Source organism: Eleutherodactylus coqui, chromosome 2, assembly GCF_035609145.1.
Source record: "Eleutherodactylus coqui strain aEleCoq1 chromosome 2, aEleCoq1.hap1, whole genome shotgun sequence".
In the NCBI taxonomy this organism is placed as follows: Eukaryota; Metazoa; Chordata; class Amphibia; order Anura; family Eleutherodactylidae; genus Eleutherodactylus; species Eleutherodactylus coqui.
Genome location: NC_089838.1, coordinates 163,075,180 through 163,089,655, shown reverse-complemented (window position 1 = coordinate 163,089,655; position 14,476 = coordinate 163,075,180). Strand labels below are relative to the sequence as shown.

At 43.1% G+C, this 14,476-nt stretch overlaps 1 protein-coding gene across 2 annotated transcripts in view; it reads right to left on the bottom strand.

Moving 5' to 3' along the window:
* Nucleotides 1-14,476, bottom strand: part of PLXNB2 (plexin B2) — a 182,532-nt gene that overhangs the window by 121,763 nt on the left and 46,293 nt on the right. For both annotated transcript variants that reach the window (XM_066591865.1, XM_066591866.1), the window contains exon 2: nucleotides 6,195-6,263. The gene's annotated coding sequence lies outside the window, so the exon portion shown is untranslated. The remainder of the gene's footprint in view (nucleotides 1-6,194; nucleotides 6,264-14,476) is intronic.

Sequence of the window (14,476 nt, the reverse complement as noted above, 5' to 3'; positions counted from 1 at the left end):
GCCGTAGAGGCGGACACAATGCCTGACAGATGTGGGATCGGGCTGCAGACAGGTCATATATACATTATCAGCAGCAGCGGAAGTCCCGTGCTGTGAAGGGCTTCTCCATCAATTTTCCCAGCTAGAGACACCCCATTCTTTGACATTTTCACTTTTTCTTGCTTGCTTGTCTTACTTCAGCTACTAAAATTATTTTTGCTGCTTTTTATTGATTTTGTGATGGTGAAAACATATCAAGAGTTACAACGTTACATTTATGTGTAAATTCCAGAGGCTACAAGACTGAACAAGTAAGGCCACCTGCATTCTGCAGAAGCGGGCTCTGCCAGCAGCGGCGCCCCGTGCGTACCTGATCACTTTCATTTTTATCTGTGCAGCCATCAAACATGCGCAATACAGAATTTTATTTTGAAAGTTCCGCTTTTTTGTGTCATCACGTAGCGATGAAGCGGAATCTGCGACCTTTCCCGCAATGTGATTGCGGAAGGGCCACGGATCGGACAGCTTCCATTGACAATCGGCACGAAAAATGGAGCTTGCTGCGATTTTTCCTCCGCTTGCGGAAACCGCCATTGTTTTTCGCAAGTGTGCAGGAAGAATCGATTTCCTAAATCATGCTATTGGCGCTATTTGCTGCAGCACAGTGGTGCGGATTCCGCAGCAGATATCTGTCTGTAGGCAGGAGCCCCAAATCAAGAGTTACATTGCCAAATGTTATTTCTTGTAATAAAAATCAACTGAAGGACCAATTTCTACTTCTTCAATAACCACAGATTCCTAATAAATTAGTAAGAGCATTAGAAGACCAAGATAAGGCTGTAATGTGGTTTATCATGTGGGTGAACCTGAGATGGGAAATTAAAATGAACTTCTATTAACCTGGTCGGAAATTATATTTCTCAAATCTATTGGATTGATGGTAAACTAGACTGCCCTGGAAGGGTTAAAGCTCTGGCTGTTGGGTTCCATAGTCGCATCATCTGAGAATAGTACCACCAGGACAACCAAGTTTTTTCATAAATCCTTTATGATCCACAAGGATAGCTGCCAACCTCTCATTGACCATGATGCACGATAATATTGTTTTCACAAAGTCAATGCTAACTGAGGTTTTCCTCCAGCAGTCGGCGATTGCGATCCGTGCAGCTAGGAAGCAATAGGATAGCCATTTGTGTGTGTATTTGAGGAGGCTAGGGATTTGTTTACCCAGTGGAGCTTCCAAGGGTGATTTTAGTAGTGATAGATTTGTAATGGAGAATATTAGAGTATATACTTGGATCCAGAACCTACAAAGCCTCGGGCAATTCCACCGAATGTGTAGGAAGGAACCCTCACCTCCACATCCTCTGAAGCATAAGCCTGACATCCCAGAGAACATACTAGCTATTCTTCTCAGAACCAAATACCAACGAATTAACAGTTTGTTTCAGACATTTTGATATATAATTTGTATGGTCTCAGATTACTGGGTGCATATAGCGACACTTAGTCGGCATTGGTGGCAAGTCATTTTCTTTTATATTATACATATACTTATTTTTGTAACAGTTTTTCTTAACATTATGTCCCCCATGGCATAAGACCTCTGGGGGGTCATTCACATTAAAATAAAAGACAGACATACCTTTCCACTGTAGCTGGGGCTCCCATGGGAGCCCCAGTTACAGGAGATACATCCTCCTGTAGTGACAATAGTCTCTGGCAGAGATGATCAGGGTCTGCTAGGACCTTGCAGCTCTGCTGTGACAGAGGGCACACAGCAGTCACGTGATTGCCAGCTCCAATAGCAGAAGTAACACTTCTGCTTTCAATCTGACAGCTGAGGATCCAAGCTGCTCCTGCTTGATTGCAGGAGTAGGAGCTTTAACCCCACGCTGTACTTCTGCTAAATCGGTCAAGATTAAAGCTCAGGACCAAACGCTGTATATTTATCCCATTTGGTCTTTAAAAGGCCCTGGAACCTGGAAGTGTTATCCAGAGGTAGCGGTGTAGAGAAGAAAAGGACTGCTTTGCTTGTACGTGCTGTATCGGATTTGGAATTCTGCAAATACAACTATTTACTTCTTCAACTTTTCACCTGGCCAGGAGTCCATCATCTTGGGGGATTCAACAAGCACCAGCATGGTAAGCAGACTACCACTCTCTCCAGGTCTAGAGACTAGTCCATTCCATCAAATCATCCTGTTGTCACGAACAAACAGACTATATACCACTCCTGTTTAGCACTGCGGTTGCGCCAGTGATTACCACATTGACATAGTAGACAACTATCTTTCCCAACATCCGCACCCACCCAGTCCTTCACCGGACCACTTAATATGCAGCTCCCACTGTCATTTTATTGTCTTAAATGGCAACTAAGAACATACTCCCAACTCTCAAGGAGCTTCTGGGAGGAATCGGCTCTTAAAAATAGGTGCAGGTCCTGTGCTTAGGTCATGATATGGGAATATCCCTATAAAAGGGCAGTCCGTCACGAGACAACATTCCCTCTATACTACCAACTGTGCTACGATAAAATCAGCTGTACTTACCCATCCTCTGGCACCACAATGCAGTGCTGTAGCCCTGGCGATCTCCCAGTTTTTGCTGTTGAAGGTATGACCACTAGAGCCAGAGGCCACAGCATCAGAGTTCTAAATCATGGCGCCCACGAGGTCTGCATTGATGCCAAGAGAAAGGGCAGCAACACTGCAGCCAATCAACAATGGGACTACAGCGCTGGATCATGGTAGCAGAGGTGGGGCAAGTACAGCGGATTGGGTTATTCTAGCACAGTTGCTGGTCTAAGGGCTATTTCAGACGACTGTATATCGGCTCGGTTTTCACGCCGAGCCGATATACGTTGTCCTTGTCTGCAGGGGGAGGGGGTTCGGGGAAGAATGGAAGAGCCAGGAGCTGAGCTCCCGCCCCTTGCCACTATTTGCAATGGGAGGGATGGGACGGGGCGGAGCTAAGCGCTGCCACTTAGCTCTGCCCCCGTCTCACCCCCTGCTATTGCAAATAGTGGCAAGGGGCGGGAGCTCAGTTCCTGCTCCTGGCTCTTCCACCCCCCCCCCTGCAGACAGGGACACTGTATATCGGCTTGGCGTGAAAACCGAACCGATATACGGTTGTCTGAAATAGCCCTAAGGGAAGCGTTGTCCGGTAACCGGAAAACCCTTTGAAAGACTTCCTTCATACACATTCGTTGTAGCTTTTATGTAAAACTGTATTTTCTTTACAATTGGAACATAGAATTGCGTAGTCTACTGCACTATTCTATACTGCATATATGACAGAAACTAATGGAATCCTTGTCAAACGCATACCGACATAGTCAAAAACACTCCAGAAATCTTCCCTTAGAAGGAAGAGACCCCCTAGTGGGCAGCCCTTTTTAGAGGAATTTTTAAGCACAAAAACAACATTTTTGGTAAATAAAGTGACTTGCACTTTTGCTACTTCTCACACTAGCTATCATACAGAGGAAAAAAAATGTTGAAAAATGAGTGACAATCTAAGCTTGATAAAACAAAAAAGTAAGGCAATACTCGTCTCTTTTCGAATCCGTGGTCTATGATAAATAGGCACAACAAAGAGCCTCGCTGCTCATCTCCATGAGACACAAAATATTTGATATCAACAGCATTCTTCTGGTTAAAAATTAATGCATTTTTCTGTTCTTTTGTCAACCTTTGCACCTTAAAATGTGTTCCCAGCTAGGAGAAACACCTTGACTAAAGCATTACACTTGCCAGACTCTTGCACTCAGGATGTTGTAGCTGTTGAAGTCCCCTCATTTCACCACCAAGAGGGAGAGAAAATGAGGTATTTCAATTTCATATCCTCAGCCAAGATCAATTTACATGGTTGAAAGAAGAGAAACAGTATTTTATAGGAGCAGACTCTGTTGATCCAAAGAGTTTAAGAAAAACAATTTGACAGGATTCCAGGACCTTTCAGACTTCACTAGAAAATAATCATTTTTCTTGAAAGTAAGAAACAAATGAAGAGCAATAAAACTTAAAGCTGGCCAGACGCAAGTGATCTTTCAGGTGACTTAACAAAAAGGATCTCCCATTAAGAGGCATTAGTCCAGCCAGTTACTGCATACTGAAGGGGTGATGGGATGGAAGCCTCTAAAGCCAGGGCTGGAGTGTCCAGTGACAGTAATACTGTAGTGTTAGGTCCATCACAGATATATGGGGTGCAGCGGATGCAAATCAGAAAAATTGAATCTGGAAACTGCAGCTCTTTTTTTGCTCAAATACCCGGTTTCCTCAAAAATAGTACAGGGTCTTATATTAAATTTTGCTCCAAAAGATTTTACTTTTTTACATGTATAGCTAAGGCTTATATTTCCAGCATCCTCAAAAATCCAGAAAAATCAAGTTAGGGCTTATTTGCAGGGAAGGTCTTATTTTCACACAGGGTAGACATTCAACATTAACCCTTTCCAATTCAATTTTGGATTCAGGGTTTTCTAAAAGGCTTTCTCTTTGCTGTTATACAATGGTGCCATCTGCTGACTAAAGCCAGTGTGTGCGCCAGAGAGGCTCTGACAGCGGAGTGGCTGACAATAGACGGTAAGAATACCCTGTCAGACGTCTTCTGACAGTGGAGCTGTACAAGCTTCAATCAGAATGTAGGAAGACATCCGACAATGGATTGGAAAGGGTTAAAGAGGTTGCCCAGCTTTAAACTACAGATGGCCTGTCCTCTAGACAGCTCCATTGAAAGCAATGAGAGAACTCAGTGATCCTCTAGCTCAGCTGTGACAGCCGTGACAGAGGATCCCTTCACCCCGTAGTGATGTGAAGTCGGTTTCACATAAAAACGCCTTGCATCCACGGGGCTTGTACATGGTGGCGAGTGTGATATCGGACCGTGAATCACGACCAGATATCGCCCTCACTCGTGTGAAGGAGCCCTAAGAGCAGAAAAGGGACACCATAAAATGTCACACCTGGCAGTTACGAAGTCTTTGTGGTAACTGAAAAGTACATACAAAAACTTAAACAGATTAAGGTGACGAGTATAAAGCATTTAGGAGATCGGCTATATAAAAAGACCCACTGAGCACCAAGTGTCCATTAGGGACAGCAGGCTCTCTGGTAGAATTCTAATTACATACAATTGTAAATGATACTATAACAGGCTTACTTAATGGAAAGCTTGGCACATGCCTTGGCCCGATGACTGGGCTGCATAAAAGAAACCGATCAGCTGATGAACGAGCAAACACTTATTTGTGGCTTTTTACCTTGTTCTCTGGCTGCATATCTCCCTGTGTGAACATGCAGGTGTGTAGATGACAAACGATTACCAATCATTCGTCTCCACGCAGAATCAGCCATGTGTGAACGAGAGTGAACAAATGCCAAATGTTTTATCAAACAGCACAAGTTGCAATTGGCCAAGAATGGGCCAGTATAAAAATCGCCTTTACTGAGAAGTCTCACTATAAAATCAGATCATAAACCATGTTATGGATATAAAGGTTTTCTACAAAACACTACAAATACTTGTCGCCATTAGTCTAAGCTGCACACAGAGCAGGAATTAATACTCCAGAGGCTGGACAGATGATGTAGTGATCCTGCATTGAGCAGGGGGTTGGACCCGAAGACCCTGGAGGTCCCTTCCAACATTTCAATTTTTTTCTTTGCCTTTTGATTTCTGATTTGAAACAAGCTTGAGGTGATCTATCTATATATTAATCTATAGCTCTATCTATATTAATTAGTAAGTGCTACTGCTATTCAGAGTTTAGTTCAGTTTGGACAACCACCTAAGTCCCCTGATGACAAACTAGCATAGGGCGAGTCTGTATTATGTACAAAAAGAAAATATACCAGACCGCTGCATACATAAAGGTATTCTGCCCTAGAGGCATCGCATGCAGAACATGAAGGCTGTGCGGCTCTGTACTAAGAGGAGCCTTATAGGCCCCATGTACTGAGCTTGGCTTGTGTGCCCTTACATAGCGGACAACCCAGAGCAGTCTGTAGGCTGGTGTTATAATCCATTTAGCCCTTCTTGCATAGTTTTCACAGTGAATTGCACTTCATTTCTACTGAATGGTTGAAAGACACTTTTCACAACTGCGCATTGTAATTCACCTGAGCATTATTACAGTTCTCTCAAAAAAGATTTTGTGGATATTTCAGAAATTTAAAAAAAAAAACAAAAAAAACAAAGAAGGCACCTACCTGTAACGATTCAGGAAACGTGAACTACAGGCATGTGATGATATTCAGGTTTATTGTCCAGATTCAAACCTAGAAGCAAAATAGATGATATAAATGCTTGGTCAGTCACGTATTAAGGTAGCAAAGTGCAAGTCAGTACATACAGAACAAATTCAGCAGATTTTCAACTATCCTTGTTCACAGCGACATCGCAGCTCTATTTTCTGCCGGGGCAGATTTTGGAGGGTAAAGACAAATCCAGGACCTAAGATAGATAGAGCATTTGACATCCACTCTACCCCCCCATGCTGCCATCCAATAGGTGGCGCTGTAGACATATTGTTCCATCTTCCATGTTTGCAAGTCTGAAGGAGAGATTTCATATTTCTTGTCACTGGACTGATTTACTGTTATGGTCATCCCTCCCTGGTATTTATCTAATTGCTATTGATCCCAACATGTCTGTGCCCTCTTACACTGTGTTTCTGGTATTTATCTAGTGCAAATTCTGGTATTTATCTAGTGCCATTTTCCTGCCCTCCCATGTGATCATATTTATTAAAATAGGTCTATAGCTTTGTTCCATTATGCCTGAGGAAGGACCCTGTGAGGTCCGACAGCTCGCTATAACATGTCTTTGTTAGCCTTTAGAGGGTATATCTACAAGATTACTTGGTTTCTCTCACCGAGGCCAATTCCCCCACCACACTCACCCACCCACCCTTTGTTAAGTTTCAGCTTTTTGATTGTTTTTGTTTTTTTTAACCTGAAACAGGTGGGTGGTGGTTTGTTAGGGTTACTGCTGAAACGTTAACATTAGATGTAGGGTCTTGTTCATAAACTAAATTACAAAGTTGTTCTAATGCGAGGATGAGTGGGGAGGACACACTATAGCAAACATTGTTAGGTTACCCCACAAACTCAAAAAAGGCCCTTTTACAAAGAACAATCATCATTCAAACAAGCAAAAGCAAAAGATAATCGTTCAGTCTAAACGCAGCCAACGACCGGACAAACCATTGTTCATTTTGCGTTTGGCATTCATTTTATACAGGCATAAAAATCAAGCACCTAGAAAAAGTTGTGCGTTTGCTGCAAAACATCTCAGGTTGTCTAATCCTATAAATAGTTAGAGTTGAGGCGTGATAAGATGAACGGTCTTGCCACACTTGCCCTATAAAAAGGCTCTCAGAAGTTACTTGTGTGTAGAGGACCTCTTTTTCAGCATGTGTAGAGACATGTCTAGTGGTCAACAGACTCTACGACACAATCAAAGAGATTTCATCCAGTTAAGAGAGTTTGAGAGGGGGCATTATTGGAAAGTGAGACGCTGAATGGTTGTATGGATGCATTGCCCGCCACCTGGACCATTCTGACCAGACTGTTGGGAACAGTGGATGCACAAGGGCACGTACACAAGGCGACCAGGCTGAGGACATCTTAAACAGACCACCAGTAGAGGATCATCTGATCATTCGACAAGCAGGAGCAGCTCCAACCGTATCATTGTCTGCCATGCAGAGACAGGTGGCACCATCGTTACACCATGTTGGAACCATTTGCAGGCGTTTGGCTGAAGGACATTTGGTCTCACAGCGCCCATTACATGTACAGCCTTTGACACGTCACCTCTGTTTGCAGTGATGTCATGAACAATGAACCGGATGTTACAGAGTGGATCTGGGTTGTCTTCAGCAAGGAATCCGGGTTCAGTTTGGACCTTGATGACAGTTGTGTTTGTGTCTGGAGACCTCGGGGTGAGCGCCTCAATCCTGCCTTTGCCGTGTAGGGATATACTGCCCCCACTGCTAGTGTGATGATCTGGGGAACCATCATTTACGACAGTTGGTCACCCCCAGTAGTGGTACGAGGGACAATGACAGTGCAGCAATATGTTCAGGTCATCCTGCAGCCACATGTGTTGTCTCTCATGGTGACTTCCAAGAGGCACCTCCCAGCAGGATGATGTTTGGCCGCACACAGCAGGAGGTCACAGAAATTTTATAAGGAATGTATGCATACATGCAAATAACGCTCTGTTTTTATGTACTATGTGGTGCAATTATGATGTGCACTTTCTGTGCCCACTGTTCCTGTTTGTCCATTTTATTCTGGCTAAATAAGGGTCCTTAGAATTTTTTTATTTTTTTTTTTATCTAGACCATGTATGGGACCATCTTGGATACCAACTTCAACAGCCTACAAGTTTGCATAATCTAGAGGCCTAGTTACAGCAAATGTGAACTGAGATGCCTCAGGATAACATACAGAACCTGTATGTCTCCAGGCTGTCCGTATCACATCTTGTAACCAAGTTAGAGGCGGCCCAAAAGGGTACTACAAGCCTCCATGCCCGCCCGCATGACATCTTGTATCCAAGCTAGAGGCGGTAAAGCAAGGTACTAGAGCCTCCATGCCCACCTGTATCACATCTTGTATCCAAGCTAGAGGCGGTACAACAGGGAACTAGAGCCTCCATGCCCACTAGTATCACATCTTGTATCCAAGCTAGAGGTGGTACAACAGGGAACTAGAGCCTCCATGCCTGCCCGCATCACATCTTGTATCCAAGCTAGAGGCAGTACAACAGGGTACTAGAGCCTCCATGCCCACTTGTAGCTTAGCTAGAGGCGGTAAAACAGGTTACTAGAGCCTCCATGCCCACCTGTATCGCATCTTGTATTCAAGCCAGAGGCAGTATAACAGGCTACTAGAGCCTCCATGAACCCCCCCCCCCCACCACCGCATCACATCTTGTATCCAAGCTAGAGGCGGGAAAACAGGGCACTAGAGCATCCATGCCCACCTGTATCACATCTTGTATCCAAGCTAGAGGCGGTATAACAGGCTACTAGAGCCTCCATGCCCCCCCCCCCCCCACCGCATCACATCTTGTATCCAAGCTAGAGGCGGGAAAACAGGGCACTAGAACCTCCCTACAAGTTCAGTTTTCCTAATAAATTATCCTTTTGGTCTGATATTGTAATCACTTCCTCATATCAACATAACAATCACACAGAGAAAGTATCATTAGTTTCTGACAACTCCTTGTAGAGGGATATTTTTTTCTTTTTCTACAATAAGTATATAAGGAACATAGGAAAGATTTAAGATGTTTTCTAGATGTTTGAATAGAATACTAAGACTTGACAGTGAGGAGATAGAATATTATGCAGTTTCAGGTTATGTAAATTGTGCTGTCATATCATTTTAAAAGTTATCAAGAAAGAGCTGACCTCTGCAAGCAACAGAGCTCACTATTTAGATATCCGAGTAAGCCTTCTTTCACACACTTAAAACCCCCAATTGTCTAAAAAAAGAAAAGCCACAAATGAATATAAAACTACCAACTTTTTTTTCCAATGCGCTCAGACTTCTATAAGTCAAGAGGATCAGAGTTTACTCACTCAGGAGAGGGGAGGAAAACAGCAAAGCTGAGTGTGCACTCCCCCCCTAGACATCCAGGATCTCTTTACCCCGAAACAATAATTCGGATCCACGTCGGAACTCATTTTCTCTTGGGTTTATGCTCCCCCTTTTCCCTGGATATGTTTTCCAAATTTTTTTTTTTTCTTCACTCATGAAAAATAACACAGGAGGGCGAACATGTGCACCAACCTCAACATACAGGCAGCCAAAACTGCCAAATGAGGGAGCAAACTTACACCTGTGGAGGACACCGATCAGATCACAGGTGTAAGTTGGCTCTCTCATTTGGCAGTTTGGGCTGCCTGCATGTTGAGATTGGTGCACATGATCGCCCTCCTGTGTTATTATTCATGAGTATGAAAAATAAAGATTAGAAAGAAATGAGGAAAATGACATATCCAAGGAAAAGTGGAACATAAACCCAAGAGAAAATGAGTTTCTACCTATATACCCTTCCTCCTGAAGAAGGCGTGGATCTGATGTATTGCTTCGGTTTAAGGTGATCCTGGACTGCACTCAGCTTCACCGTTCTCCTCCCCTCTCCTGAGTGAGCCAACTCTGATCCTCTTGACTTCTAGAAGTCTAAGCGCATTGTTTTTTGGCGGTCTTCTTATTGCCTTAACCCCACCGCTGGGGTGTGTGTGTGTGTGTGTGTGTGTGTGTGTGTGTGTGTGTGTGTGTATATGTGTGTGTGTGTGTGTGGTTGGGGGGGGGGGGGGGGGGGGGGGAAATCGGTCTATTCTCTCCTGCATGCGGCTCTCCACTGAGGTGGATTATGTGAGGGATCTAGGAAAAACGCTCTCAAGATTTTCGTTATATCAAGGCACTGCCGACACCATTTTCTAAATTTTTATTCACAATTTTTGACATGCCATTTCAGTGGTGTTTTTTCTTGTCCTATAAAGAAACCTATGCAAAAATGAAACAAAAAATGCACCCCTGACCCCAAAAAGAGAAAAAAAAGTGAAAAAAAGGAGTCAGAAAAAAAACTGCAAAACTGTTTGTAGCACATTTCATGTTCTCCTATTGACTTCTGGCCAACATCTGGTTACTGTATTTTTTTTCCAATCTGAATGCGGTGCAAAAAGCGCTAGGAAAAATGCCACTAAAAACAGGGTTTTCCCACAAAATGCCACTTGTGAAATCACCCCTAAAAAGTAACAAGAGGGAAATAAAAAGCATTAATCCCTGAGCTCTGCAGTAAATGTGGCAGTTAAATACACGGCTGAAAGTTTGGTTATTTTCTTTGGAGAATGAAAATGTTGCACAGAACATATTAAATCGGTGCGCACTAATGGTGAATAAACCCGCACCTCCAAGTCGTAAAGAAGCGGTGAAGAGCTAGTCAGATCCCACTGCTATAAGATACATGTCTGTCCTTTGCGTTACTTCTCCAGACAACCTACATTTATTACTCTTTAATACATGACAATGTTTCTAGCGACATACAACAGTGGTTGACGACACATATGGGAATTGTGAGGCCGATGTTCCCGTCATCACCCGGCTTCCTGAAAAAAGAGATTTTAGAAACCTCCGCAGATACATTGCAGACAGAGGACGGGCTTATATGTGCACTACCCGGTTCCCCATTTCTCACTGTTTTGAGCCTTGTGTGAGAAAATCTGCTCTAGAGTTGCTTTATAGCAGGACACTTACAAAGCGTAAACAGCTTAGCCAAACTGTTCCCTCGTCGTCTAATAAAAACACATGGGGCAGATTTACTAAGAAAAATGTGCCAGTTTTGCAAATTGCTACAAAAAAAAAATAAAAAAAATAAAACCCGTCTTCAGCGCTAGGCATCACATTTATGATGCATTTTCATCACATCATAAAAAGGAAGCTGACTTTGTGGAAAAGCAAAGATGTAACTGGCAGAGCCACAGCCAATCAGGACTACACTTGGAGTATTCAGACCTAGCACCGATGGGCTGATGTTCGGCCAATCAGCACTAGGTTTGATTTCTGCACTGTACATAGCAGCACATGTATGTATATAAGGTGACAGTACATCACAGACGTAGCCTTACTGACCGCTAATAGGGGTTGTCCGTGACCCACAAGTGCTATTAAACGAACAACAGTGCCTACCAACGTTTTTGTAATACACTTAATGTTATAAGGAGGTCCCGTTCCGCGCGATAGTCATGTGACCACATATCAAACTTTCGATGAATACAGCTGCATCCCTGGTAGTGAAATGTTCGTGTATATGAGGTTGGAAAGCACATCGATGCGTGTATAGTTCAACGCCAAGGGTGTGGCTGCCGACGTGCAAATACACAGCCATCTGTAAAGACGCCTAGGTTGTGTACATGACCTCAGTAGAAGTTTGGGGCCATTTACAGCGTGGAATGGTCACCTTTTTAAATAAGCATATTAGGAGCCCTTCACACCTGCGACTCAGCTCTGTTTGCGCTTTCCATCACTCGGTTCCATTTTTTGAGCAGAGCTGAATGAAATCTGGGGGAAAAAAGGATCCTTCTTCCCTATTGATAAAAAAAAATGGAAAGCAGTCCGCCGCATTACTTTTTACGTTTTTTTTAATAAGACAAACACGGAAACCAAGGAGAACGGAACTGAAAGATTTTTTTTTTTAATTGACTTGAAATCAATGGGGAAAAAAACCTGATCCATTTTCAGTTTCTCTGCTCAAAAAACAGAGCAGGAAGATGGAAAGCCCAATCGGAGGCCAGACACAGGTGAGAAAGGGCCCTTACAAAATATTAGTGGCCACTGTAAGAGCACATATGGCGGTCATTACTGACACTGCATGTGGTTTGAATCCATAGTCTACATTCCTGAGATTGAGGCATTTGCTAAAAGTATAAATACTGTAGGGTCACATGGAGAGCACGCCGCACACCATCCTTGTCGGCAGGCCTGAACACATAAGATCCAGATTTCAATCTTGTTCAAACAATAAAGACCATTTTAGGTTAAAAAAAAATTACAGGCAGACTATGGAAAGTTTATTATTTCAGCTGTTTTTAGATGAAAAGCCTGTGTTTTATCAGACATGTTTGACTTTACAGTTTAGGCCAAGCTAATTAGATTGCCTGTGTGTGTCACTCATCAGAAATGTAATTACTAAATGTAATCCCGGAGGGAGCCAAACGAGAAATTACACTAATATATACGTCTACAAAAGAGACAAAGTGCAAACTTTTAGCTGTCATGAACCAACCATTACATATCCAATATGCTTCCTGAAACTGGTTGTCCCACAAAAAAAAAAAATATTCTTCATAGTTAAATTCTGACCGCCATTCTAAACATTTTTTGCATATACACTTATTAAAAACCAGGTTTCTATCCCCAGATAGTCCAGGAATAATGTTAGAATAGCGCCACCTGCTGTTTCTATTGAAAAGCATTTCAGTGTCCAGACCACCTCGGTAAATGTCCGAGGAGGCCACACACTCAGTCTTGCTTCTCAGTAGTCAGTGTCTCCCATTATTTGCTCAGTGGAGTACCTGCCATGATGAATGGCGCAAGAAAATCAGAGGCACAGCAAAACCAGTCAAACCAGACACCAATACTGGATAAAGAAGGCTGCGGTGTTTATTAACGGGGTTACAAACATTTGGGGAGAAATGTAACCAATAAGAACCATAGTACTTCCTGTAAACTCTGTTTTACAGACCCAAGTTTATTAACCAATCAATAACCAAAACAGTTCATGTAATCTCTGTCTTACAGACACGAGTTTACCACCACCAAACTCTCCATAGAGGGTGACATATCATCCATCCATCATGTACATAAAGCTCCCAGATCCCATGAGGCTCCATAGAGGGTGAGATATCATCCATCCATCATGTACATAAAGCTCCCAGATCCCATGAGGCCTTCCCTCCGAACTGTCCCTCAAGCCTTACATTCTTTGCAAAGTGTCCCGGTGATTCCTTGGCCAGCACAATCCCTAGATCGTTCCACAGACAGAGGATCTGTGGGACATGATTAAAGACAGAGTGAAAGTTTTCCCACAGACTCGTAATGAAGCTAAACTGTGTACGCCGGCACAAATACTACGTGGCCGACCCTACCCCAGCAATGTACTTGAGCATTCACTGACATGTTATCAACTATACTGCCCAACATAGCGGCCCCACTACTTACTGGCCCATCCCATTTCAGAACCTAATTCTGTGTTTTATTTCAATTGGGCATTTCCTCATGGAGTGGCATTTTCTCTGTGAGGCGGTGTAATTATGAGCTGCATCTAACTATATTTTTTATAGGACAACCCCTTTAAATACGAGGGCAGCAAAAACTGACGGAGACCCAGATTACCAAGTCATGTCATTTTATTTTTCAGGTGCTGTACTTTTAATAAAGTCCCCTTTTAGCTGCTGCAGCCCAGGCGGGGGTCTTCACAGTGCTGCTTGTGTGCAGTCCTTGATATTCATGAGTTGTGGCTCCCACTACTAATTGGTAACTTTCTTCCTATTCACAGAATAGAGAGGAAAAAAAAAAAAAAAAAAGTGTCAATCAGCAGGGGAAGTGGCAGCTCATTAATACGAGGGCTCCTTGCTACAGCTACTGAAAGGTGATTTTACTAAAAGTACTGTAATAGAGTGATACACTGCTGGAATCGGGGTCTCTCACCAGCTTTTTGCTGCCCCAAACTGATGGCAGCATGAACTAGTTCCAGTTCTTTTCTTTTTTTTTTCCTTCTTAACAAGACTGGCAGCTCCAGCTGGTGCCCAACAAAAATGAAGACTGATTAATCCATAGCTTCCACACTGAGCAATGTTCTGGAGATCAATACTGTGACAAATTACACACTCAAATTTCTCTCTTTTCAACAAAGTTACTTTACTAAATACATGCCGCAAAAAGTGTTTTTACTACATGTTTAGGGCTTATTC